This window comes from Protopterus annectens, chromosome 3.part1 (genome assembly GCF_019279795.1).
Source record: "Protopterus annectens isolate FY-2018-M chromosome 3.part1, PAN1.0, whole genome shotgun sequence".
Lineage (NCBI taxonomy): Eukaryota > Metazoa > Chordata > Ceratodontiformes > Protopteridae > Protopterus > Protopterus annectens.
Window position 1 is genome coordinate 1730532706 of NC_056732.1, and position 27631 is coordinate 1730560336.

At 43.6% G+C, this 27631-nt stretch overlaps 1 protein-coding gene across 1 annotated transcript in view; it reads left to right on the forward strand.

Moving 5' to 3' along the window:
• Positions 1-27631, forward strand: part of LOC122798645 (histone-lysine N-methyltransferase PRDM9-like) — a 264008-nt gene that overhangs the window by 159919 nt on the left and 76458 nt on the right. The window contains 1 exon segment of the mRNA XM_044067731.1: positions 25215-25337. The gene's annotated coding sequence lies outside the window, so the exon portion shown is untranslated.

Sequence of the window (27631 nt, forward strand, 5' to 3'; positions counted from 1 at the left end):
CTTGGCTGCTCCAGTTCCCTTTATAGCTAGGACTCCCAGTTTATCCTCTTTGGTCAAGACTATTCTGGTGGCAGCTCACAAAGTCGTCTTCCAGGAAACTTTACCATAGCAAATGGAAGCATTTATCTACCTGGGCTTCTCAAAGGGACCTGGACCCTTTCCCAGCTCTGGTCCCGGCAATGTTGGAGTTTTTGGCGAATATATTCCATCAGGATGCTAGCTCTTCTACTGTAAAGGTTCAATTGGCTGCATTTCCAACTTCCATATTGGGGAGAACATGGTTTCTTTAGCATTCTCTAGACTTTGCAAAACCTTTATTAAAGGTACTTTTCTTTTAAGACCCCCGGTGAAGGAGCCTACCCCTCCTTGGGACCTTACTTTGGTTTTACAGGCTCTGGTTGCTCCACCCTTTGAGCCGGCTGCGTCAGTAGACCTAAAATATTTATCTTGGAAAACGGCCTTCCTAATAGCTATCACCTCGGCTAGGAGGGTTTCAGAACTTAAAGCATTGTCTATCAAAGCTCCATATATGATTTTCCATAAGGACAGGGTGTCACTTCGTGCCAATCCATCCTTTCTTCCCAAAGTGGCTTCTGAAACCAATATTAACCAGATCATTAACTTACCTGTTTTCTTCCCAAATTTTTATAACAGGGGTTAATATAAATTACACTTGTTAGACATACATAGACAACTAAGGATTTACTTACTCAAAACTAAGGCCTTTCACAAGTCTGATCAGTTATTTGTGTCTTACTTTAATCCTTTTTCTGGGCAAACCAATCTCCAAGGTAACTTTGGCTTTATGGATCTCTCATTGTATCCTTCAGGTATACAGAGACAAAGGCATGTCACCTCTGGGTCAAGTAAAAAAAAACATTCTGCCAGATCCATGGCTACCTTGGTAGCATTTTAGTCCAGAGTGTCTCTGGATGATATTTGTTCTGCAGCTACTTGGTCCTCATCTCATTCCATTATTTCTCACTATAAACTGGACATGATATCTAGAGGGAGAGCATCATTTGGCTCCACGGTGCTCTGGAATATCCTTCCATGAGGGCTACCCAGGTGTTTAGTAGCTGGGGACTCTGTCCCACAGGTTGAAGAGCAAATGAAGCAAACTACTTCAGATAAAGAAGTTATGTACTCACCATAACATTCTATCTGGGTAGTTTACTTCATTTGTCTTCAACTGTCCCTCCCTCCTTCCCCCGACCTTATCATTGTTTATTACACTGGTAGGTGGGAGAGATCACCTCTGCGGCTCTCCTGTTCATATTTGTTAGGATTGTTTATAACCTGTTGTGGTAAGGTTTAATTGGATTGGGCATAGGTTGATGGTGCTGTAAACTCTATCTGAGGGAAGGAAGGAGATGGAGGTGTGTTATGGGTAAGGGGAGGAGCTTAGAGCTCAGATCAGATGCTGGTGAAGCAGCAGTCTCGGATCCAATCCAGATATGAATACCCACAGGTTGAAGACAAATGAAGTACAACTATTCAGATGGAACATTATGGTGAGTACATAACTTCTTTTTTGCTATTAATACTCCTGGTTCTAAACAGCATAGGATGGGTTGTAGGACCAGGATAACCCGTGTACATTTGTGTGGCTGTTGCCAGACCTATATATCTGACTCCAAAAATGAAAGGGCTGCTGTGACAGAACCCATCTGCATTACTCTGTGTTAATATTGTAATAGTTGTGCAACCATTGCAGGGGTGTATTATCAGTAAGTAAAGTGAAGTTGCAGTCCAATAACATTGTGAAGAAGTTAATGTCCACTTGATAGTGAGCTCTTCTTGCTCTATAGTACAGTATCACATCTCAATCTTAGCAGATCAGGATATTTCTCGCCACCTACTTCCTGAGACAGTACAGCTGCTAACCCTATTCCTGAGATAGCACAGCTGCTAACCTTATTCCTGAGATAGTACAGCTGCTAATCCTACTCCATGTACATCAATGCATGCAATAAAGGGTTTATAAAAGGAGAACCTCACCCACAGACTCAAAAAAACATGTTTATTTCATCATGGTTTGGTGTTTCCTACATTTTAACACCACTCTGGGACTATTTACAGAATTTTAAATATTTGTATACTTAATTTCTGAGTCTGACCACATGGGGTCTGGCATCTTGAAGTAATTCTGATTGTTTAGTCTGCCTCTAGGTATCCTAAAATGCAGTGCTTGTCTGCAAAAAGTTACATCACACAGGCCTCTTTCTTCCTAAAGTGTCACTGCATTGATTTTACATGCATACGCGGCTGTCTTTCAGTCAGTTAGTTTTAAGTAACATTTCATGCCATTCAATGACTACTTAAAACACAAACCGTGCAAATGCCACAGAACAGACTTTCAAAGTGCTTTTTACTGCTGCTTCTTTTTAGAATGGCTAAACTGCATTTTTTGTAAAGCCTGAATTGTACTGCTTTGATCTCCCATCCCCCTTCATACCTAACTGTGATTGACAGCTCACAGCAGGAGACTTGACTCATGTACAGTTTCCTTGTTTTAGCCTTTACTTTCTGTATGGGTATAGAAATGACCGGGGAGCTGTGACATCACAGCATAGGTGGGTTTTTAGGACATTCATGGTGATGTCAGTTTGGGGAGGCAATAGGCCAGAAAACTGCCTGTATTCAGTGGCCCTGATGACATCAGTGAATTGGAGACTGCAGCAAGGGTGCGATAAAAGTTTTTTTGAAAGTGAAACCACCACAGTAGAGTAAGGTACTGTTCTAGTGGAGGGAAACAATCAAGTTAAAATATTTTAAATGCTGTGTTGTTGTTTATTCATAGCAGGGACAATAAATAGGGAGAAAAAGGACAGAGAAGTTGAACATTTAATAACAGAATCCCATTGTTGTCCTTTAAAGTCAGAGCTAACTAAGGCGGGATCTGTCCATAAGATCACCTTCTAAGTGTTCAAAAGTTTCATCTGTTGCTACCATACACCTTATCTGTATGGGAGTCTTACCTTTTGTAGCTCAGAAATGACCTCTTTATTTCCCAGTAAAAATTCTCTTGCTTCTTACTTCTGGGCCTTACAGAATGTTGTGCCTGTTTGCACAGTATGAATCAGATTTTCTTATACTCTGCTATTGCTTTGGGTGTCATCTTCCAGGCCAGGTACAGAAGATTCATCTTCTTTCTATGGATTAAACACATTTATGTTTTATACCTGCTCTAATTATCTTTTTCCAGCTTCTCTTATTTTGTAGCTCACTTAATTCAGTTTATTTGCACCTCAAAGGACCCTTACCCCTTTACTAGTAACTTTTTTTTCAGCAACAGGAGCTAATACTATTACTTTGTCCCCTCTTTTTAACTCTCTGGCATGTTTATTGTACTCCTTTATCCGGTGTGCCCTTTATATATGTTCCCAAATTGCTGGCACAACAGTTGTACTGTATCTTGCAGGTTTGTAGGATTTATTATCACACTTTGAGTGTGATGTTCTGCTGTCTCTGTCAAGTCTCTTTTGCTATGCCCAACAAACCTCAGGATTGTCTGCCATGTATTAACTAAAATGGATTAAATCCTGTTGAAGCTTGGGGCACCTCTCTTACAACCATAAAAATTCCCATATTGTTATGTGGCCTCCTTTAGCGTAGATTTCAGAGTCTTATTAAATTGCTCCCCTGGACGATTGGTTTAAGTGTTTTATACTGAAGTTCTTAACTGTTTTAATTTGAAACCCTGATAATGCTGGCGCATTGCACTGGGAAGGCACAAGATTTTCTGTTATGTATTCCTTTAGGAATCCTACCCTGGAGAAAAGTACAATAATTGAGTAAGACAGCGATTCAGGTCGTAGCCTGCTATAGGTCCCCAGCCATGTCCCAACACTCTCACTCTGTGTTCCCAAGCACCCTGGAAGCTATTAGGGTCCAACCCAACACTCTGATATTAGGTGACTTCAGCTACTCCTCCATCAACTGGTAAACCACTCATACACCAATACATTGGCCCAACGCTTTCTGGAATTCATCAGTTCCAATGCCCTGGACCAGCTCATTCTTACCCCCACTAGAGGAAGCAAAATCCTTGCCCTGGTTATTACAAATATGGGCAACCATTGCTCTACAACAGTCGTCAATTCCTCCCTAGTTAGATCTGACCACAAACTAACCACCATGGAAATCCACATCTCACCCCCCCCACTAAGGTAACCATCATGAAAAACTTCTCCAAAGCTGACTTTGGGCTCCTAAAAACAGAGATTGCTAACTTCACGGCACCCATGTCAATGGAAAATAAATGCATGATTGCTGAATCATACACCAATGCACTGTACGAACACGTACATAAATGCATGGAACTAGCCGTATCTAACAGAACCAAGACGCTCTCCTCCAAAAAAAGAAACCAATCTGGTGGGCCCCTGCCATTAATAAACTCTACAACAGAAGGAAGAAACTGTTGCAGAAAAAAAGGTGAAATCCCAAGACTGGAAAAACTCCCTTATTAGCCTCAACAAAAAGTTGAGATCTCTCATCAAAACCTCTAAAGCCAGCTATGAACGCAGAATTGTGGCAGACACTAAAAACAACCACAAAGCCTTCTATAGTTATATCATGAATCTCCATGGCAATACCCAGGTTTGCTCTGAGTTGCTGCAGAACGGTACCTCCTATACTGAGCCGACAGATTCAGTGCCAGCTTTACCCCTCTCTGCCCCACTAAAGGACCAATCACAATACCGGAGGAATGCCAGGCACCCAGCATTAGTGCAGCACAGGTTAAAGCTGCATTGTCCAAGGCCAAGAATACAGCTTCCATGGGACCCAACAATATCCCTGGATGTGTTCTACATGAACTACAAAGTGACCTGGCACCACATCTGTGTGCTCTGTTCAGTCACAGCCTCACCTCAGGTTTTGTCCCTATTGAATGGCACACTGCTACAGTCATCCCTCTCCATAAAGGGGTAAGTGACTACAGACCCTGGGAATTATCGCCCCATTAGCCTGACGAGTCTCTTATGTAAGGCTATGGAGCGCATCATCATTGACCTAATTAACAAGGATATAGGGAATCTCCAAACCCTAGATCCCACACAATTTGGTTTTATGAAAGGTAGATCATGCCTGCTCAACCTGGTTGACTTCCTTGAGTCAGTCACCAGAGCTGTGGATGAGGTGAAGGCAGTTCATACAGCCTACCTCGATCTGGCCAAGGTCTTTAAAACCATTCCCTATTCAGGAATTATTGATAAACTCACCAAACTAGGCATCAACCCCTATATCACTAGGTGGGTTGCAAATTGGCTTATGGATAGAACCCAGAGTGTGAAAGTAGCAGACTCCAGGTCAGACTGCTGGGCAGTCACAAGTGGAGTCCCACAGTGATCGGTCCTGGATCCTCTCCTGTTTGGCATCTACTTCACAGAAGTCCAGGAGAACACAGAGGGACTCTGGCTGACCAAGTTTGCAAATGACTGCAAGCTGGGAGCCATTATTAACTCCCCAAGTGATGTAGCCATCCTACAGAAAGGCCTCACTGAGACCATTGACTGGTGTCAAAACAATGGCCTTAAGCTTTTGTCATCATCTCCTTTGGCAAAAACTCAGTTCCCACTAATTACCACATCGATGGGAGCTCACTGAACACTAATTACCACATCAATGGGAGCTCACTGAACACTAATTACCACATCAGTGGGAGCTCACTGAACACTGAAGGCATTATAAGAGATCTGGGGGTGCAGCTTGACAGCAACCTCTCCTTCAACCACCACATTGCCACTGTGGTCAGAAAGTCCTTCTATGTGGCACATCTCATTACCAGGGGTTTTGCATGCAGGAAGAAAGAAGTCATTATCTCTCTCTACTGTCCCCTCATTAGGCCAATCATAGAGTATAATGCCCCATTTGGCATGTACCTCACTAGACACATGCAACAGCTGGAAAGACCACAAAAGTACCTCACTAAGAGGATCCTAGGCCTTAAAGACATGCACTACATGGACAGACTCAAAAAACTCCAGCTATTCTGTGTCTCGTATCATCTGCTAAGAGGCGATCTCTGCTTTACTTACAAAGCCATGTCTGACCCACCTCTGTTAGAAATGCTACATCTAAAGAAATCCCAATCCCTCCACACCACATGGTCCAGAGACCTCAAACTTATTACCACAATCAAGAGAACATGCTGGAGGGACAGGTTCATAACCTAGAGACTGCCCATGCTTTGGAATAGACTTCCAATACATGTCAAGCAGAGCACCTCACTGGCCCTCTTCTAGAGAAGTCTTGATGAGTGAATGGGAAATAGAAAGTTCACCTTGGGGATCACTCCAGTGGCTCTATGGCACTGGGAACTAACATCGGGCAGCACGATGCCAGGGCACTTCTATGGGCTAGGCTTATAAAGGCTCCAGGGCCATTAGCCTACTACACACTTATGAACCTATAATTGTTGGCTTTGACTTAGCATCATCTTTTTCAAAGTATACTGGTTCAGGAATCTTAGTGATATAGTCAACAATTACTAGTGTGTGTTTGTAGCAATTAATGATTGACCAATACCATTCATATTTACTGCTGAAATTAAATTTCAATCGCGGGTTTAGGATTCAGTGGACTTTTCCTGCGATGAGGTGCTGTATTTTGACATTCTAAGCAAGCAGCGTAGACCTTGGTGTGTTTCTGTGAAGACTGGTAGAGATGGGTGAAGGCTGCCAGCCTAGCCAGATAGAATAAAATTCTATCATTTGTAAATATGAATGTGAATCACGGGCTTGTTGTCTTAAATGAAAAAAATGCTGTTACAAAAATGTGACAACAGTGCACTCTACTGACCAAAGTAAAGCATGTGATGACCCTTTCATGTAGACAGTGGTGCCGAAAAGTCTAGATGAAGAAATTCTTTCTGTTGTTTTAACCAAGAGCTAAATTGCTAGATTTAAACATGCAAGTGTATTTTTATTGCTCTCTTCCTGACCAGCTGCAAGGTAACAAAAATGAGATGTTAAGAATGTAAATGCAGTTAATGTGTAGCCTGGGAACTCCAGGAAAGTGTAAAAGATGATGTAATGTTTTAGCATAACTGGAGTTTCAAGTTAAAGAGTGAGAACTAGAGATTATTGAGCATTTTTGTCTTTTTTTTTTTTTTTTTTATTTAACATTTGTTGACCGGGAATGTCCGACTAGGTTCCACAGAGCCTGTTTTCAGCGGAGGCCCGGGGAGAAACGCTCCAGATGCATGTCTTTGGAATGTGGGAGGAAACGGGAGTACCCGGAGGAAACCCACGCGAACACAGGGAGAACATGCAAACTCCACACAGAAGGCACCCCAGCCGAGAATCGAACCGGAGAACCTATTGCTGTGAGGTGACAACGTTAACCGCTGCACCACTGTGCCGTCTTGATCATCCAACCTACAGCACTGCCTATTTTCTTATGTAAGTTATCTTAGACTTGTGTTTTCTTTTAGAGACCTAGAAATTAGAAAGTTTAGATGAAGTGTTTTTTTGTTATGTCAGAACTGTACTGCTGAATTATTTTAAGTATTTCTGTGTGATCTCTGAACTGTTTTGACTAGCACTGTGTAGTAGAAAGTATTTTCTTGTGGTTTTAATTATTTATTATTAAATATTTTAAAACCTTTTAACTGTGGCTGTTTTGTGTAGAGATAAGTTAAGCTCTAGAGTACATTGCATATTTATAGAGTTTACTGTCCAGGTCACTTCAAATAAGCTTTGACTGTTTAGTCACATCTACCAATTGGATAATAATATTGCACAGTAATAATTGGACACCCTTTTAAGGGCCTTTGGGTATCTGATAAATATTAGCTGGGCGGTGGCAAGTGGTACTACTGTATAGTCTGGGGAAAAAGGGGTACAGCTGGAGAACCTGTATCAGCCTTCCCCAGAAGTGTCTGTGTGGTTATATAAACTCTTACCTCAAAGTGTGTGTGTGTCAGCTAATTGGGGAGGGACACGAAGCACTGGTTGGACAGAGAGGGTGCTGGAGATTTTACCTTGCCCAGCTAGGCTGAGATCTGGACCCTATAGCTGTGCCAGTGGGGAGTCTTATTGGGGACCTGGGGAGCAAGGGAGCGACCAGCCCTGGACTGATCTCTGTGTGCTCTTAAGGGAAATTTCACTTTACTGTGTGTATTTGTTAGCCTTTCCTCATATATGAGACACCCTCTCTGGTGTTAGTGGTGAGGATTGAGGCTCCTTGATTGCTGGGCCAGGGCACGTTTGTCACAGTTTCATTAGACCAGCATAATAGCTAAACTTCTAGAATTTTTGTTCATCACCAAGTGTCCTTCCAAAATATGGCTGTGTACTGATTTCATCATAAATGTTCTAACATCAGTGTAGAATTTCATCTGTATTTACCTTGTATAGGAATTCATTCTTCAACTCAGAATATGACTATGGGATGAGGTTATCCAGCTCTTCTGGGCTCCTTCTGTTCTGGTTGTATTTTCTCCCTCCCTGCTTCATGTATTATCCTCCCACTGTGGTTCTTAAACTGTTCATTGTTTATTATTCATCTGAAAATCTACAAACGTTAATGACACTTTTGTCAGTGCACTGTCCAGGCATATTGTGGATAGCCTCTTCACCCACAAATAAGGAGATATATTTTTGTCCTGATGTTCTTCATGTTTCACTGTTGCAGTCATCACATTTGGGTTATCTGCCTGCAGGTAGCCCTCAGCCATCCTGAATACCAGAGTCTTCGGATTTCTGCGTCGGATGCTGTCCCTTCTTCCATGATGTCAGGTCGTCAGGGGTATAAAACATGCACCCAACGCCATTACATCAGTCTTTCTTGCTGTGCTGTGCCCGAAGCAGAAGCAGTTCACAAGTGCCGGTCGGCTGACTCCTGAAATTTTCGTTTTCAAGTTTCAGACCTGAAGTCTTCAAAAAGATAAGTACTTCGTTGGGGATCCTTTTTTCTTGCTCTAACCGATGTCAGAAAAAATTAACAATTGTCTTACCTGTGGAAAGCAAATACCTCATAGAGATTTTCATTCTTACTGCGTCACCTGTTTAGGCCCAGCCACGACATCCCTCGCTGTTGGTTTTGTGCCTTTAGGCTATTTTTGTAGCTAAATACGTTCGTTCTTGATCTCCGTACTCCAAAATGGCTTTGTTAAGCCATCCGACTACCGATCTTCCAAAAAAATGTATGGCTAAAGATAGAGGCAGACCGCATAGGTCCAAAACTGCCAATGACGCTTCCGTAAAGCTAGTCGCCAGTCCACCGGTACTCAGGTGCTTTCACAGCCCCTGATACCCGCTACTACAGATTTGCAGGCCTCTACTGAGACCCATTTGGAGTCCGGTATGCCACAAGATGCTTCTTCGACTGTGGAACCTGCGGATGTCTCTACCTTGGATGGGTCTGGAGCCACTGTGCAGGCACCGGCTTCTGAGGGTGTATTCAGGCCTACCAATTTTCTTATTAAGCTGACTACTTCGTTTCAAGCTAAGAATACTGAATTCCTCAGGCCTAAAACTCATACTACGCCTAGAAAACCGACAACCAAAGCACATTCTCCGGCCCATATGCCTCAAAAACAAATGCTTAGAATGGCTGAAGACCTTATTACCTTAATTAGAGGAGGCCAGCCTTCCCCCTCTAAGAGACCTAGAACTGATTTTCTTTCTGATTCTTCTGATCAGGAATCTGATATCTTTGTTCCTTCTGACTACCAAGATTTACCCTTATCTACTTATGAAGATTCTGATGCAAAGGATTCCATTCCCCCTGCTTCCCCTCCAAAAGATTTTTCTTTTGGTGAAACCTTGCATACCCTTAGGGAGCATTTCTGCTGGGAAAGCCAGGACTATTCTCAGTCCAAAAAGAGACTTAGGGAATTTTTAAACCTGCCTCACCACAGGCCTGTAGCTATCCCTCCTGTTCTGGAAATAGTAGATGATGTTTTCGTGGAATCCAGCCTTACCCCAGATTCATAGGTTCATAGATTAGTACTAGGCTAACTACCCTTGTGGGCCATTTCAAGCCTAGCAAATTACCCCATGTGAGAATCAAACCCTGTACCTTGTGTTTGTAAGGTAAACACCTTAACCAATACTTTGCCTCCAACTCCCAGGAAACCTGACAGGTACTACAGAGTACCTGCCTCTCACAAATTCCTTTTCAAGAATCCTACTGTGGACCCAGAGACCATTTCCCAAGGACCAAAAGGCATTAAGGCTACTACTGCCAAAAACCCTACCTCTTCTGATAGGGACTGCAGAGCTTTAGACAGATGGGGTAAGAAGGTATACACTTCTGCTACTTTGGCCATTAGGGCTTTAAATTGCCAATTTCATATGTTAAAGTATCAGCAGCATATTATGGGACTACTTGAACAGAAAATGATGTTGATTCCTGACTGTGCTGAACACAAAGATTTGCAAGAGTTAATGCATTCTGCTGACCAAGTTGGTAAATATACTTTGCAGTGTGGTTTTGATGCTCTAGAAGCATCTTGCAGGGCTGCTGTCACTGAGTCTGTACTTAGAAGGCATGCTTGGCTTAAGGAACAAACTTGCCAGATCATGTTAAAGCTAAATTACTGGATGTACCCTTAAACCAAGAGTGACTTTTTGGCAACAAAGCAGAAGAAGTCTTCAAAAGGATGGAGGAAAAAGCTAAATCTATGCAAACTGTTAAAGATTTCTTACAAGTATAGCCACCTAGGTTCAGTAGGCATTGGCCTTCAAAGAACTGGTCCTTTCCAGTCCCTTCCATGCCTTCTCAGTCCAACCCCAGGAGCAGCAGACTGTCAAGACTTCAGTCTCAGGCTATGCACAGATCTAAGCAGTTGGGGGGCTCCCACTTCCAAAGCAGGCAGTAGTAGGCCACCCCCCCTATGGAAAAATGGTACAATGACTTATCTTTAACTCTTCCAAGCCTTGCTCAACTACTTGCTCCCTTAGGAGGAAAGCTCGCACTGCATGCAAAAAACTTGGAACTCATTACCCAAGACAAATGGGTTTTAAGCATAGTTTCCCTAGGATACAGATTCCACTTCCACTCACTCCCAACCCCAAGTAGATGGCCAGACCTCCCCCCAAATCAGTGGGTGGAGGCCCAAAAATAAGTGCTCTCTCTGTCCTCAGTATCAGCGCCATTCAACCTATCCAAGCTGAACAAAGGGGACAAGGTTTTTATTCAAGACTGTTCCTGGTTCCCAGAAAAGAAAACTCCTGGCATCCTATCCTGGACCTGTCCATTCTCAACACCTTTCTGGTGGTTCCAAAATTCAAAATGCTAACTCTTCAACAGCTTCTTCATATGCTAGCCAAGGATGCCTGGCTGGCAACCCTAGACTTAAAAGAAGCTTACCTGCACATCCCAGTAAGGGAATCCTGCAGAAAATACCTACGTTTCAGGGCAGTCTACATGCACTCTCAGTTCTTTGCGCTTCCCTTTGGCTTATCTACTGCACCCAAGGTATTCATAAAGTGCCTAGCTCCAGCCATTGCATTTTGCAGGCAGAGAAATATTCAAATTTGTCCATACTTGGATGATTGCCTGATTTCAGGCTGAGAGTCAAGACTTGCTGTTACAACACCTGGCATTTGTAGAGAGACTTCTAACCTCACTGGGGTACACCATCAACGAGAAGAAATCACGCCTATTACCCTGCCAACAGATTGTATTCCTAGGAGCAAGCTTGAACACAACTTCCCAGATGGAATTCCTCATGCAGAGAAACAAGTTTATTTGACACCCTACTTCAAATTATTAGCCACAAAAACCCAGCTATCTGCAAGGAAAATCCTGCAAGCCCTGGGGTTCATGGCCTCTTGCATTCTGTTCATTCCGTATGCTAGACTGCATATGAGGAAACTTCAGTGGTACCTAAAAAGTCTATGGTGTCAACATTCTCAGGACCTGGAAACAGTGATTCCTATCATTCTTTGTCTAAGGGCAGAGTTCCTTTGGTGGGCAGAGGTCTGCTACCACAACAAGGGACTCCCTTTCACTCTACCCCCTGCCACCCAAACCCTAACAACAGACGCATCAGACTATGCATGGGGGGCTCACATGGCAGGGCAGTGCATTCAGGTCAAATGGAACCCAAAACAGATGCAACTGCATATCAATCAAAATGAAATGTTAGCTGTACAGAATGCTCTGACAGCCTTCAAAGACCTTATTCTTCCAGGACAACTATTGGTAAAGACAGACAACACCACAGTTACGTGGTACATAAACAAGCAGGGGGAACCCATTCCTACCCACTCTGCAGACTAGCCATGGCTCTGTGGAACACAGCCTTGAGCTACCATGTGAACCTACAAGCTCAATTCCTCTCAGGCAAGCTAAATTCACTGGCAGATGACTTAAGCAGAAATTTCATGGACCCACATGAATGGAAACTGGAACCCAAAATAATCAAGCTCTTGAGGAACAAATGGGGGACACCAGAGGTAGACCTGTTTGCCTCCCCTCAGAACTACCAATTGAACAAATTCTGCACCAGAACTCCCCACAGTCAAGCTTGGAAAGTGGATGCCCTGTCCTTTACCTGGGAAAGCCTCTCTGTTTATGCCTTTCCCCCTCTGCCTCTCCTCTCGAAGGTTCTACTAAAGATCAAATAGGACAAGCCAAGGACAATACTGATTGCACCAGACTGGCCACACCAGCACTGGTACCCCCTTTTGCGCAGTCTGACAGTGCTACAAGCATGGCACCTGCCTCAGACCCCTTCCCTGCTGTCTCAGCAGGCGGGCCAGATTCTGCACCCTCAGCTTCAAACCCTGAACCTTGCAGCTTGGCTAATTCCCTGAGCTCACCTCTAGCAACCCTCAGTAAGCAGGTGCAGGATGTCATTCTTGAGGTAAGGAGGCCTAGTACTAGAAAATTCTATTCTGAAAAGTGGAAAAGATACTGTTTCTGGAGCCAGGCTCAGGGGATGGGCACAACTGTGCCCAGCTTACCTCATATTCTAGATTATTTAACAGACATGCTCCACAAGGGCCTATCTTTCTCTTCAATTAAGATTCATGCCTCTGCCATTTCAGCACATTATAATACTGAGCCACCCCTCTTCTCTCATTCCCTGCTAAAACAATTCCTTAGAGGGGCCAAAAATGTAAGACCTCCCAGGAGAGCTCCCACTCCAGCCTGGGATCTTAACTTTGTATTGGAAAAACTCATCCCCCCCCCCTTTGAACCAGCTGCTACAGCAGAGTTGAAATTCCTTTCTTGGAAAACAGCCTTACTTCTAGCCATGACTTCAACAAGAAGAGTGTCTGAACTGCAGGCCGTCATGGCAGTGGAACCCTGCATTATCTTCCATGCAGACAGGGTTTCCCTCAGGACTAATCCAACCTTTATGCCCAAGGTGGTGTCTAGTGTGGCTCTAGACCAGTCCATTCATTTGCCTACTTTTTTCCCTAATCCTCAAAATAAAGGGGAAGGGATACTGTGTTCTCTGGACGTGCACAGACAGCTTATATTCTATTTGGACAGGACTAAGCCTCTCAGAAAATTTGACCAGCTGCTAGTTAGCTTTGCTGAAGGGGCAGAGGGGAAGGCCATTTTAAAGCAAACCATTTCCAAATTGATAGCCCATTGCATTAATTTCTGCTACAAGCACCATGGAAAACCCACCCTACAGGGATAAGATCACATTCCACCAGGGCTGCATCTACCTCTACGGCATTTCTCAGTCTTACAGGGCCTGATTACTGGCCCTAATGCTCTTTGCACATTTTTCACATCTTGCAGCACTGTGAGGCTACAGTTAAACTATTCCAGGTGCCAGAAAGTCTGCTCTTCAAATTTTCCCCTAAAACTAGCTAGTAGCACTAAAATCTGAACCACTGTGACTAGCACTTGCTCTAGAACCTGCTGGAAAGCCCTAGGAAGCCTGAAACAGATACAAGCACCCAGCTCTCCATGTCAATAAGGAGAAATTAATCATAGGCACTAAATAGCCTATAATTGCAAAGTACCTTGCAAAGGTAAGGGAAAACAGCTCTTAAATTTTACAAAAAAGCACCTAAACAGGCATGTCCAAGGGTCAGCTTCCGGTGATTTCTCCTGTCCACCTGGTGAATCTGGGCATACTGGGGCAATGCGGCAACTGCCTCATGTACACAGACAATCCTGTCCTCCTACCACCCAACACTACAACCTGTGAGAGATGCATTTGCATAGCCAAACTGGAAGCAAAGCTCTCTCCGGCCAAGATTGTGCTAGACAGTCAAGAGGAGAAGGTTAACATCTGCATCACACCTCAAGCAACTCATAGCCCTTCAAAACCCGCACCATCAACACCCACACATAGCAACACTAAACCCACATATGCGGAGGCCCTTAACATTAACCTGCCCAAGCAACAAGGACCTCCGAAGCCAAAACGCAAACAAACACCAGTCACAACCAAAGCGACACATAGCTCACAACACCAGTGTGCCACCCAACAACAGCCCCTAAGGCAAGACGATGCACCCAACACTTTAGTCATAGGTGACTCTATAGTCAGGCACACTGATGTCCCACTCACCAGACTGAACAAGGAGAAAATTACAGTCAGCTGCCTGTCGGGTGCCAGGATCCGCCACATAATGCATGCACTCAAGTCACTCCACAACAAGTACAAATACGACTCTGTCATTGTCCATGCTGGAGTGAATGACTTGAGACGTACCTCCCTGGACTACATGAAAAGAGATATGGAAGAGCTCTTGGATCATGTGACCCAGGCAGGTATGACCCTAGCCCTGAGTAGCATCCTGCCTTCACCCAGAATGATACCACAGTATAAGGACAAAATGACTGACTTCAACAATTGGCTAAGCTTCTGGTGTCATTCAAAGGGGATCCAGTATTTGTCTGCCTGGGAAGACATGATCGACAAACCATGATGCTTTGCCAGAGATGGTCTGCACCTGCCACCCCTGGGATTCAGGTTACTGGCTAAAGCTCTTGCCACCCCTATAGTGCCTTTTTTAGGCAAGGTTCAAAGGATAAAACCACCACTGTAACAGATAGAAGCAGGCAAAATCTGAATGTAATGCTACTCAATGCTAGAAGTCTAAACCTCAAAATGCACTCTCTCAAGGCACTCCTAAAAATGGACAACATCGATATCTGTGCAGTAACTGAGACCTGGTTCAAGGCTCCAGAGAACACCCCTGCAATACCAGGCTACAATTCTTACCACACTTTTCGGCCACAAAACCAGGACCGAAACACTAAAGGTGGAGGAGTGTCCATATTCACCAAGGATATTCACACCTCCAGGCTAGTTGCCCAACACAATGCATCTGAAATTCTCCAGGTGCAACTAACACTAGGTAAGACTGCAATCCAAATTGTAGCTTGCTACAGATCCCAACCATACCCCAAGATTCTCACTGCACCTTTCTAAACATACTGGAAAATATTAAGATACAACCAAACACCCTAATACTGGGTGATTTCAACTACCCTGCCATTAATTGGGAAAACTACTTGGGTACCAACTCCTTTTCCCAACAGTTCTTGGAATTCATAAATTCCAATGCCCTGGATCAACTAATTCATTGTCCCATCTGGTCATTACCAACATGGGAGATAGATGCTCCACACCAGTGGTCACCCCCTCATTGGTGAGGTCTGACCATAAGCAAATCACCCTTGACATCCACATCCCACCCCCACCCCCCAGTAAGGAAACCTCCTTAAAAAACTTCTCCAAAGCCAACTTTAAGCTACTGAAGTCAGAAGTGACAAACTTCACAACACCCACGCAGACGGGATCTGGATGTTCGACTGCAGAATCCTACAGTAAGGCACTGTACGAGCACATCCACTCGTGCATGAATCGTGCCATCCCAAATAGAACCAAGATGCTCTTCTCCAAAAAAGGAAGCCAATCTGGTGGTCTCCTGCTATAAACAAACTATACAACAAAAGGAAGAAACTGTTGCAAAAAAGCGGAAAATCCCAGGATGCAAAAAAACTCCCTCACTAGCCTCAGTAAGAAGCTGAGATCCCTCATAAAATCCTCAAAAGCTAGTTATGAAAATAAAATTGCCAAAGATTCCAAAGGCAACCACAAGGCATTCTATAGTTATGTCAAGAATCTAAATGGCAATGCTCAGATCTGCTCTGAGTTACAACAGAATGGCATTAAATATACTGATCCCAAGGATATTGCCAATATCCTGGCAGATCGATTTAGTGCCAACTTCACCCCCTCTCACCCTCTAAAGGGCCCATCTCAATACCAAAAGATTGCCAAATTCCGATAATCACGGCCACACAGGTAGAAACCGCACTCTCCAAAGCTAAGAATACAGCATCCATGGGACCAGATGACATCCCAGGCTGTGTACTACATGAACTACAAAATGAACTGACACCTCACCTAAGTGTCATGTTTAATCATAGCCTCAACTCAGGCTTTGTGCCCACTGAGTGGTGCACAGCTACAGTTATCCCGCTCCACAAGGGAGGATCCACCTTGGATCCTGGGAACTACCGTCCCATCAGTCTGACAAGCCTGATTTGCAAGGGCATGGAATGCATTATCATGGAACTTATAAACAAAGACATTGGCAACCTTCAAACACTGGACCCCACCCAGTTTAGGTTTGTGAAGGGCCGATCTTGTCTCCTGAATCTGATTGACTTCTTTGAATCAGTCTCCAGAGCTGTGGACGAGGGTAAGGCAGTCCACACAGCCTATCTGGACCTCGCCAAGGCCTTTGACACCATCCCCCAGTCTGGAATCATAGATAAACTTACTAAGCTGGGCATAAATCCCTACATCACTCGATGGGTTGCTAACTGGCTTACTGACAGAACCCAGACTGTAAAAGTAGCCGATTCCAAATCCAGCACCAGGCAAGTGACAAGTGAAGTACCTCAGGGTTCAGTCCTGGGACCACTCTTGTTTGGCATTACTTCTCTGAAGTGCAGGCCAACACTAAGGGACTCTGGCTAACAAAGTTTGCAGATGACTGCAAACTGGGAGCCATTATTGAATCCCCAAATGATGTGGATATTCTACAAAAGGGCCTTACAGAAACAGATGCCTGGTGCCAGAGCCATGGGCTCAAGCTTAATGCCAAGAAATGTATAGTTATCCCCTTTGGAAAAAAACATGTACCCATGAATTACCACATAGGTGGCATGTACCCATGAATTACCACATAGGTGGCAGGACACTAAACATCGAAAGTGTGATGAGAGACTTAGGGACACAGGTGGGCAGTGGTCTCACTTTCGATAACCACATTGCCACAACAGTCAGGAAATCCTTCTATGTGGCACACCTCATCACTAAGGGCTTTACATCCAGAAAAAAGGAGGTCATTGTCCCATTGTACTCATCCCTCATTAGACCCATTATAGAGTATAATGCCCCGTTTGGTATGTACCTCACAAGACATCTGCAACAGCTGGAAAGGCCACAGAAATACCTCACTAAAAGAATCACAGGCCTAAAGCAGATGCCATATACTGGCCTAAAGCAGATGCCATATACTGACCGTCTAAAAAAACTCCATCTATACTCTGTGGCATATCGTCTACTCAGAGGCGATCTCTGCTTAACATACAAGGCCATGTCAAACCCTGAGCTGTTGGACATGCTCCACTTAAAGAAATCCCAATCCCTCAGAGCCACACGCTCCAGGGATCTAAACCTTGTCATCACAATGAACAAAACATGTTGGAGGGATAGGTTCCTGACCCAGAGACTCCCCATACTCTGGAATAGACTGCCCATACATATCAAGCAGAGCACCTGTTTGGCCCTCTTCAAAAGGAACCTTGACGATTGGATGGGAGATAGGAAATTCACCCCGGGGATCATGTCAGTCACCCTGCTAGACAGGGGCCCGGAGACGTAAATATTGTGGGAAGAAATATCCAGGGAATTGTTTTGGCTAGGCTTGCATAGGCCCTAGGACCAATAGCCTAGTACCAACCTATGAACTACCTCCACCCTTTCTTAGCTTTGGGAATCAACCCAAATGTGATGACTGCAGCAGTGAAACATGAAGAACATAGTACAGTTGTGTACACTTACCATAAATGTAGATGTTCGAGTGTATTCACTGTTGCAGTCCTGGATATCCTCCCTCCAGCCCCCTGACTCCTCTTGGCTTTTACCTTTCCTTCTTGTTTGCCGTATATTATATCATGTGCATTTGCTTTTTGCTGGGGATGTTCCATACCATACAATTACTTCCTATTGTGGGGACACCTGGCACCTGGGGCAAGAAAAACTGATGTAATGGCGTTGGCTGCATGTTTTATACCCCTGACGACCTGACGTCATGGAAGAAAGGACAGCATCTGACACTGAAATCCGAAGACTCTGGTATTCAGGCCGGCTGAGGGCTACCTGCAGGCAGATAACTCAAATGTGATGAATGCAACAGTGAATACACTCGAACATCTACATTTATGGTAAGTGTGCTCAACTGTACGTTCCCTCTTATGTTCCCATTTCTACAAAAGGCAGCTCGTGCCAATAGCTTTCTTCTGCACCTCCTATATTGTTCACTGTTGCAGTCATAACATTTGGGTTGGGAGGGTGGCCTAATGGTTAAGGTGTTTGCCTTACAAACACAAGGTGCAGGGTTTGAGTCTTACAAGGGATAATTGGCTAGGCTTAATATGGCTCGCAAGGGCAATTAGCTTAGTACTAATCTATGAACCTATACTTTTACTTCAGTAATGGTCTGTTTCATAATAGCCCTCTGTTAAGATTACAGAGGGAAGCCCAGGGCTGTGTTCAGGTTTGCTTTATTCTTTACTGAGTTTGCCACTAGAAGTCTCTCTCTCTCTCTCTCTCTCTGTGTGTGTGTGTGTGTGTGTGTGTGTGTGTGTGTGTGTGTGTGTGTGTGTGTGTGTGTGTGTGTGTGTCTCTGTTGCTACCGCAGTCTCCATCTCTGTTTTCATCTCCAGCTTCATTCCCATCTCTGTTTCTCCCTCTGCCCACATGGGCATCCTCCTTTACTTTAATGACTGGAATGTTTTAATAAGGTTCCATGTCCAGCACTAAGGGTTCTTCCCATATGCTTCTATGCTGGTTACAGTTGTTCACTTAACTGGAATTTTCCGGTAATACTCATTAATGGGTTTTTGTTAACATTCAGATTCTTCTTTCCATTTCAGGCAAATCTAGATGATTCTAGTTTCTATTAGAGTTTTATACCTATCCATTTCTGTTTATCAGGATTGTGTATTTTCTCCTTTGTCCAAGCAGCAACTGTCTGCTGAAGAGGGTAACTGCTGAGCCAGAGAAGTAGTTTAACAATAAAACATGAAAAAAGGGAGGACAAAATGTACCTCATGGACTTCTAAAGGTCTTATTATATCATGGGTTTTTACCTGGAAATTTCTACATAGGGCTTTTTATACTCCTGACAAGATTGCAAAAATGTCTGCCAGCAATAAATTAGTATGTTGATGTAAAATATAAACCAAAGATGACTGAAAATACATTATCTATGACTGTGCATTATTGAATGAATTCTTCAGAATTTTATCTTTTAAGGCTTAGGTTCATAGGTTCATACTAGGCTATCTACCCTAGGGCACTTACAAGCCTAGCCAGTGTGTTTGGCTTTCGCCACCCCTTGGAATGAGTTTACTGTGCCCTTTTTAAGGTTGTCTTTACTGTGCCTATGTCTAGTAGTGACACAGAAGTGATCCCCGGGGTAAACCTACGATCTCCCATCCACTCGTCAAGATTTTTCTTGAAGAGAGTCAGTGAGGGGCTCTGCCTAACATGGACTGGGATTCTATTCCAGAGTGAAGGGAGCCTCTGGGTTATGAATCTGTCTCTCCAGCATGTCCTATTTATTTCTGTGCTGAGGTTCAAGTCACTCGATCACGTAGCTCTAAGGGATTTGGATTTTCTGAGGTGGAGCATGTCCATTAATTCAGGGTTGGACATGGCTTTGTATGTCAGGCATAGATCACCTCTGAGTAGGCGGTATGCAACTGAGTAGAGCTGGAGTTTCTTTAGCCGAGCAGCATATGGCGTCTGTTTGAGTCCCTTGGCATCTGTTTGAGTGAGGTACTTTTGGGGTCTTTCTAGTTGCTGCAGGTGTCAGGTAAGGTACATCCCGAATGGGTCATTGTACTCAATTATGGGCCTGATGAGGGATGAGTAAAGGGGCACAATGACCTCCCTTGATCTAGATGTGAATCCTTTCATGATAAGGTGGGCTATATAGAAGGTCTTCCTAACCACTTTGGCAATGTAGTTGTGAAAGGAGAGGTTACTATCAACTTGGGTCCCCAGGTCCCTAATTACTTCTTCTGTATTTAATAGATTACCTCCTATGTGGTAGTTTGTGGGCACTTTGTTTTTGCCAGAGGGTATAACTATACACTTTTTGGCGTTTAGTTTAAGGCCATGGCTCTGGCACCAGTTATCCGTCTCTATGAGACCCTTTTGGAGGATGCTTGTGTCAGCTGGAGAGTCAGTTATGGCACCCAGTTTGCAGTCATCTGTGAACTTGGTCAGCCACAGTCCTCCCATGTTAGCCTGTACCTCAGAAAAATATATTCCGAATAAGAGAGGTCCCAGGACTGAGCCCTGTGGGACGCCACTTGTAACTGGTTTAGAGTCTGACATGGCTCCAGCAATTCTGACCATGTGGGTTCTGTCCTTGAGCCAGTTTGCAACCCATCTTACAACATAGGGGTTTATATTTAGGCTGGAGAGTTTGTCTACGATGCCCGAGTGGGGTATTGTGTCAAAGGCTTTTGCGAGGTCTAGGTAGGCTGTGTGGACCACCTTACTCTCATCAATGGCCTTGGTAACTGTTTCAAAGAAATCTACCAGGTTCAGGAGGGCAGGATCTGCCCTTGACAAAGCCGAATTGGGTAGGATCCAGTGTCTGTAGGTCCCCAATGTCTTTGTTTATGAGCTCCATAATGATCCTCTCCATAGCTTTGCAGACCAGGCTAGTCAGGCTTATGGGGCGGTAGTTTCCAGGGTCCGTAGAGGCGCCTCCTTTGTGGAGTGGGACTACTGTTGCTGTACGTCATTCTTTGGGTACATATCCTGTAGTAAGGCTAAGATTGAATAGCAGCTTTATGTGAGGGTATAGCTCTTCTTGGAGTTCCCGGGACACCGTCCGGTCCCATTGATGCTGTGTTTTCTGCTTTGGAGAGGGCGGCTCTCACCTGAGCATCTGAGACGTCAGGGAGGCAACACTCTGCTGGGATAGATATTTGTCCTTTTGGGGGGGGGGGGGGTTTGCACTGAACCTGTCTGCCAGGATGTTGGCAATGTCTGAGGGTTCAGTGTATTTTTTGTTATTATGGACTAACTCTGAGCATATCTGGGAGTTGCCACACAGGTTTCTAACATAACTAAAGAAAGCCTTATGATTATCTTTTGTCGCTTGTGCAATTTTTCTCTCAAAAGTGGCCTTGGATGTTTTTATGAGTGATCGTAGTTTTTTGCTAGTACTGATCAGAGATGCCTTCCCTTTTATGGATTTTTCCCTAACATGTAGTAGCTTCCTCCTTCTGTTGTGTAGCTTATTTATGGCTGGGGTCCACCAGACAGGACTCCTGCCTTTGGGGGAATGGGTCTTGGTTTTATTTGGGATTGCATGATCCATGCATTCCTGAAGGTGTCCATAGTATGCGTTTATAAAGGATTCAGCAGATAGGGCTGTGGTTTCCACTGGCCTGGGGGCCTTGAAGGATTCCACTTTGGTTTTAAGAAGTGTGAAGTTAGCTTTTGAGAAGTTCTTCACTGTGGTCTTTTGTGCTGGGGGTGGGGGCAGGCTGTGGATTTCTAGTGAGATTAAATTATGGTCCGATCTTACCAATGAGGGGTATACTTCTGGTATGGAACATTGTGTTTCCATGTTGGTGATGATCAGATCTAGTATGTTTTCCCCTCTTGTGGGAGTGGTGACCAATTGTTCCATAGCATTTGAGTTTATGAATTCTAGGAACCTCTGGGCTAGGGTGTTGGGGCTTGAGTAATGCTCCCAGTCTATGTTTGGATAGTTGAAGTTCCCCAATATGATGGTGTTTGGAGAGACCTTCATATTCTCCAGTGTCTTCAGGAAGGCCGAGTGGGGTTCCTGAGTTTGAGAGGGTGGTCTGTAGCATGCTACAAACTGAAAGGCAGTTTTGCCCACTGTTAGTTGCACATGGATGGTCTCCGATGATTCGTGCAATGCCACTAACCTGGAGGTGTGGGTGTCCTTGATGAATATGGAACCCCCCCCCTCCTTTTGTGGTTCGGTGTGAGTTTTGGGGCCGAAAAGCATGATATGAGGTATAACCCGGTAGTGCTGGGGTGCTCTTGGGAGCCTTGAACCAGGTTTCTGTCACTGCAAAGACATCGATGTTCTCCATACTGAGGAGGGCTTCGAGAGCGTGCATCTTGAGCTTTAGACCTCTGGCGTTGAGCAGCATTACCCTTAGTTTCTTTCTACTTGTGTTGTCTAAGGAGGTGGGTTTGTCTTTTGAGCCTTGCCTAAGAAAGGCACTATGGGGGTGGCAAGAGCCTTTGCCAATATCCGAAAGCCCAGGGGTGACAGGTGCAAGCTGTCCCTTGCAAAGCAATGTGGCTTGTCAAGCATGTCATCCCAGGCAGATAGATACTGGATCCCCTTTGAATGACACCAATACTTAAGCCAATTGTTGAAATTGATCATTTTGTCTTTATACTGAGGCATCATTTTTGGTGAGGGTAAGATGCTGTTCAAGGTCAGGGTCACACCGACCTGGGCTACATGATTAGAGAGCTCCTCTATGTCTCTTTTTATGTAGTCCAGGGAGGTACGTCTCGGGTCATTCACACCAGCATGGACAATGACTGAGTCATATTTGTACTTGCTTTGGAGTGACCTGAGTGCTTGTGTTATGTGGCGGATTCTAGCGCCCGACAGGCAGCTCACTGTGACCTTTTCTTTGTTCAGCCTGGTGAGCAGGACATCAGTGTGTCTGACTATAGAGTCACCTATTACAAGTGTATCAGGTAATGTTGTTGAGCTTTAAGGGCTGTGGCTGTTTGGCACACTGACTTTGTGAGCTATGTGTTGCCTGTGTTTTGTTTTGGGGTAGCGGTCGCTTGGGTGTCTGTTTTGGAGGTCTCTGCTGTTTTGGCAGATTTTTATTTAGAGCCTCCAAGTATGTTTTTGTGTGTTTATGTGTTTGGTCTGCAGTTGTGGTAGGACTATGTGAGACTGGATTTGTGGTGTGTGTGGTTACCTTCCCTCCTGACTGGTTACGCTAGGACTGAGTCGAGAGAGCTCAGCCTCCAGTTTGGCTATATGGTTGCATCTCTCACATATATTTGTACTTGTTGGGAGGAGGAGAGGGTTGTCTGTGTACATGAGGCAGTTGTAACATTGCCTCAAGATTCCCAGATTCACCAGCTGGACTGGAGAAGAAACCAGTAACTGACCTTTGGACATGCTAGAATAGTATAGGGAACTCCTTTGCAACTGAATCAGAAAGGACCGATAGGGGATAAAGTACTCAAGGGGAGTATATGAGGATGTAGTGCTTATTTAGATTATTAGTGCTTAACTTATAGAAATTGCTTATATGAGCAAGTGCAGGGTTTTAGATTTAGAATAGAGTGTTTAATTTGAGAGTTAGAGCAGTTCCAATGGAAAAAGTGAAGAGTAGACTTTGTGGAGCCAGGAATAGTTTAAACCCAATTTACCAGCGCTGCCCAATGCGCAAAGCCACGCTAAGCGATTTTTATACCAGGGAGAACAAAAGGATAGAAATTAGCCCAATATGGCCAACGAGCTACAAGTTGCTGGGCTGGGACCACTCGTACAGGGACAGATAGGCCGCTCCGAGTTCTCTCTCTCATAGTGAACAAGGAAGCCCCTAACTATTCAAGTATGATATGGGCAACACAGGAACCTTAACCACAGTCCTGGATTCAGCAAAGCCTGAAAACCAGACTAGACTAGTACAGAAAGGCGGGAAAGCAGGGAGATTATATTTTTGTATTTTTTCTTTTTTCACAGATAACAGAAATGCAGCAACTTAAATAACTCTAAATGCACAGAGGAGGCTAGCACACTTGAGTGTGTAGCCTACAACTATGTTACAGATGTACAAGCAAAAACAACAAACAGTAAATTTTTAAAGTGCAACAATGAATTTTAAGTACAGTAAGCAATGCAGATATCAGTAGGGTTCCACAGAAGCACCGAATAACCACGTTTTCGGCGGAATTAGCGTTTCAGGGATACAACAAGAAAGAATCAATACTTAAACACTTCCAAAGTCTCTCTTTGTCTCTCGGCCGCTTGTAGGACTCTGCAGGGCACCACGAGGAGCTTTGCTGAGCTGTATACAAGCGCAAAAAATGCGCTAAGCGATTTTTATACCAGGGAGAACAAAAGGATAGAAATTAGCCCAATATGGCCAATGAGCTACAAGTTGCTGGGCTGGGACCACTCGTACAGGGACAAATAGGCTGCTCAGAGTTCCCTCTCTCACAGTGAACAAGGAAGCCACCTAACTATTCAAGTATGATATGGGCAACACAGGAACCTTAACCACAGTCCCGGATTCAGCAAAGCCTGAAAACCGGACTAGACTAGTGGTGAGATATATTTTCTGCTTCCAATAATTTGATTCTATTTAATTATCCTGAGTCTGTGAACTTGAAAACAGGCCAGTAATTCATCTTATGGACTTTTCTAGCCATTGCAAAAAATTTTAACACAAGAAATTGGAAAAGAACCTTTAATTCTCAATTTGGTGAATTTAATTTTCTGAGACAAGTAATACATTAAGAGACTGGTGTGAGAAAACAGAAGTCACTTCTAAAGAGTAATGAATTCAATCCATGGTCTAAAGTGTAATGGTTGATGGAGACTTTGATCTCAAATTACAATTTACTGTGAGTGTTGACTATGAACTAGCTATTATATTTCTTTCATTTTCCCATATCATGAGATGAGATAAGATACATAAACTGTGTATGCTGTCAGTGCCAAATATCTCTGAATGTCAGTAATGAGAAGGAAGTTGATGCAGAAATTAAATGTAGCAATATTTTGGTAAATGGATTATGGTGGTTATGTACTTGTAAGAACATGAAAAGTAGCTATTTGACTACATATATCACCAGTACATGGTTCTTCATGAAAGGATGTAATATTTAACATTGTCCATCAACTCTGTATAAAAAAGTAACTGTAAACATAATGCAGGCTTCCAGAAGGCATGTTTTCTAACTGTGCAATTTCTGCTGATCTTATTTGCAGGGTGTCACATCCCAGTGGAGAATCTTTGGGTATACATTAAGAATGATGAAACAATTCTATCTTCTGCCAATGAAGGAGACATAGCAGTGCATGAAATGCAGCTTCCTGATACCAGTATCAGCAGTAAGTACAGGATAACCTTGAGTTTTTAATTTTTTTCCCTCCCATAGTTAAGTGGGAAAAATTCTTGGCTAGGCTTATAAGGACCTCCAGGCCAATAGCTTGTTATCAACCTATGAACTAATAGTTTGAATAAGGAATAATATGATGTGTGCCTGTTAGAGATGGCCATATTAGACCTCCAAAAACATGAAAGCATCCCAACTTGATTCATTACAGTGGCCAAAAAACAATGCAATTTGTGAAATAACTAAGTCCAACTTTCACATAAGGATCCTGTTTGCAGTTTTATGACCTATCTTATGAAGCCTTTTAAATCAGGGTGGGGAAGAATTTGCTAATCATACTGTTGAATCAGTGCTGGAAGGTGGGGGAGGGGTGAGCAGCAGGAGAATGACATCTTGATTAAAAAAACGAACATCTGAGACACTCTGAAGGGTTGGGGGTCAGTAAATGAACACTATACAGTATTGTATGGTGCTGAAAGCTAAAGGTGAACAGTACTGCTGAAAGGTGGGGGAGGGGTGAGCAGCAGGAGAATGACAGCTTGTTAGAAAAGAACATACGAGACCCCCTGAAGGGTTTGGGGTCAGTAAATGAACACTATAGAGTATTGTATGGTGCTGAAAGCTAAAGGTGAACAGTACTGCTGGAAGTAGAGGGGTACTGAATTCTCCCTAGTAAACTGTTTACTAAAAATGGGCTCAAAATAAAATTACAAGGTGTAGTATTATAACTTTTGGTAGACAACCCTTCCCATCATCAGTCTGTATAGACAATGCACCACTACAAAGCAAAAATGTAGTCAGAATCCTATGAGGTTGATTTGATAATTTCCTCTCTTTCAACCATCACATGACAACAGTTGTCAGGAAATGTTTTTATTTATCACAGCTAATTACTAAAGGAATATCATCAAGGTCAAAAGAGGTAATCAGTTCCTTGTACTCGGCATTCATCAGACCATTTATCAAGAGCAACACCTCCTTCCAAATGTCTCTCACTAAATGAGATCACAGGATCTTTGTTACAAGGCAACTGAGTTGTGAGATCATTTTCTCCTTGCCAGTACTTATCTTTAGGCCTTGCTTCTCCTTTCAAGGAAGACCAAGCCAGTCACACCAGGGGATGAATTTATGAGTTCTTGGACTACAAATACCTTATAACCAAGTCACAGGTCTCCCCTAAAGATTCCATATGAAATTAAGTATAGGATAAATCCTACATTCTTTCTTTGTATTTCAGATCTTTTAGGCCCCTGATCTTTTCAGTTACAAACCAATATCACCTTTCCAGTAGTCTTTGTATTCTGTTAAACGTTTCCAGTAAATGAATGCAATGAACAATAAGTAAATATTTATAAATGTTGTGTGATATTTTTGGGGACATGAAAGGGGTTCTGTAGATGCTGTGATCTGATAGCTGATCTTATTTAGTGTGATTGATTCTCTATAAGCTCCATTTGAGGGACTGATGTGGCCTGTAACAAATATGGATATGTGACCATAGTTTCCAGCAGATCTGAATGAGTGGTACACACAAAACCTAGGTAATATAGTGTACTGAGCATTTAAACCAGGTTTCTGTAAAACATACATGGCTGTGCTCCAAATGAAGGGTGGCCTCAATGTCCACCAGTTTGTTGCTTAAACTTTTAGCATTAAGTAGAACCACCTTGGTATGGTCCAGTGGTTGATTTGTTTTGGAAGTTTGGTTGGGAGGTCTGTCACCTGGACCTTGTCTAAAAATGGAACAATGGGGGGCTGCAAAATCTTTTGCCAGTATGCAGAAGCCTTGGAATCAAAGTTGCAAAATGTCCTTAGCAAAGCAAGTATGGTTGTCAGGGATCTCATCCCATGCTGACACATATTGTATCCCGATAGAATGACACCAGGTCTTTTACTCACTTGTTTAAAGCCAATCATGTTTTCTTTATACCTTGGCATCATTTTTGTGAAGGAAGGATTCCACTGTCACACATTTATTCTAGCCTTATGAGTGTAGAGCCCTGTGCCTAACTATGCAATCACCTCTCAGTAATAAATTTCTACATTTGTTTGAATATTCCTTTGGTGTAATTGATCTAGGATGTGCTGTTTCCTGGTGTGTTACAGTGCTTATTTTACACTGGGTCTTGCACCAACTAGTCTGTTGCAGCCTGGGAAATGATGTTTAGTGCCTCATTGTGTGATAATTTAGTGTGGGTGTATGCAGAGTGTGGTGTAGTTGAGTGATGCTCACAGGGTGGGTTTGTTTGTGAAATTGAGCCTCAAATTTTCCTAAGTACTTGCATCTCT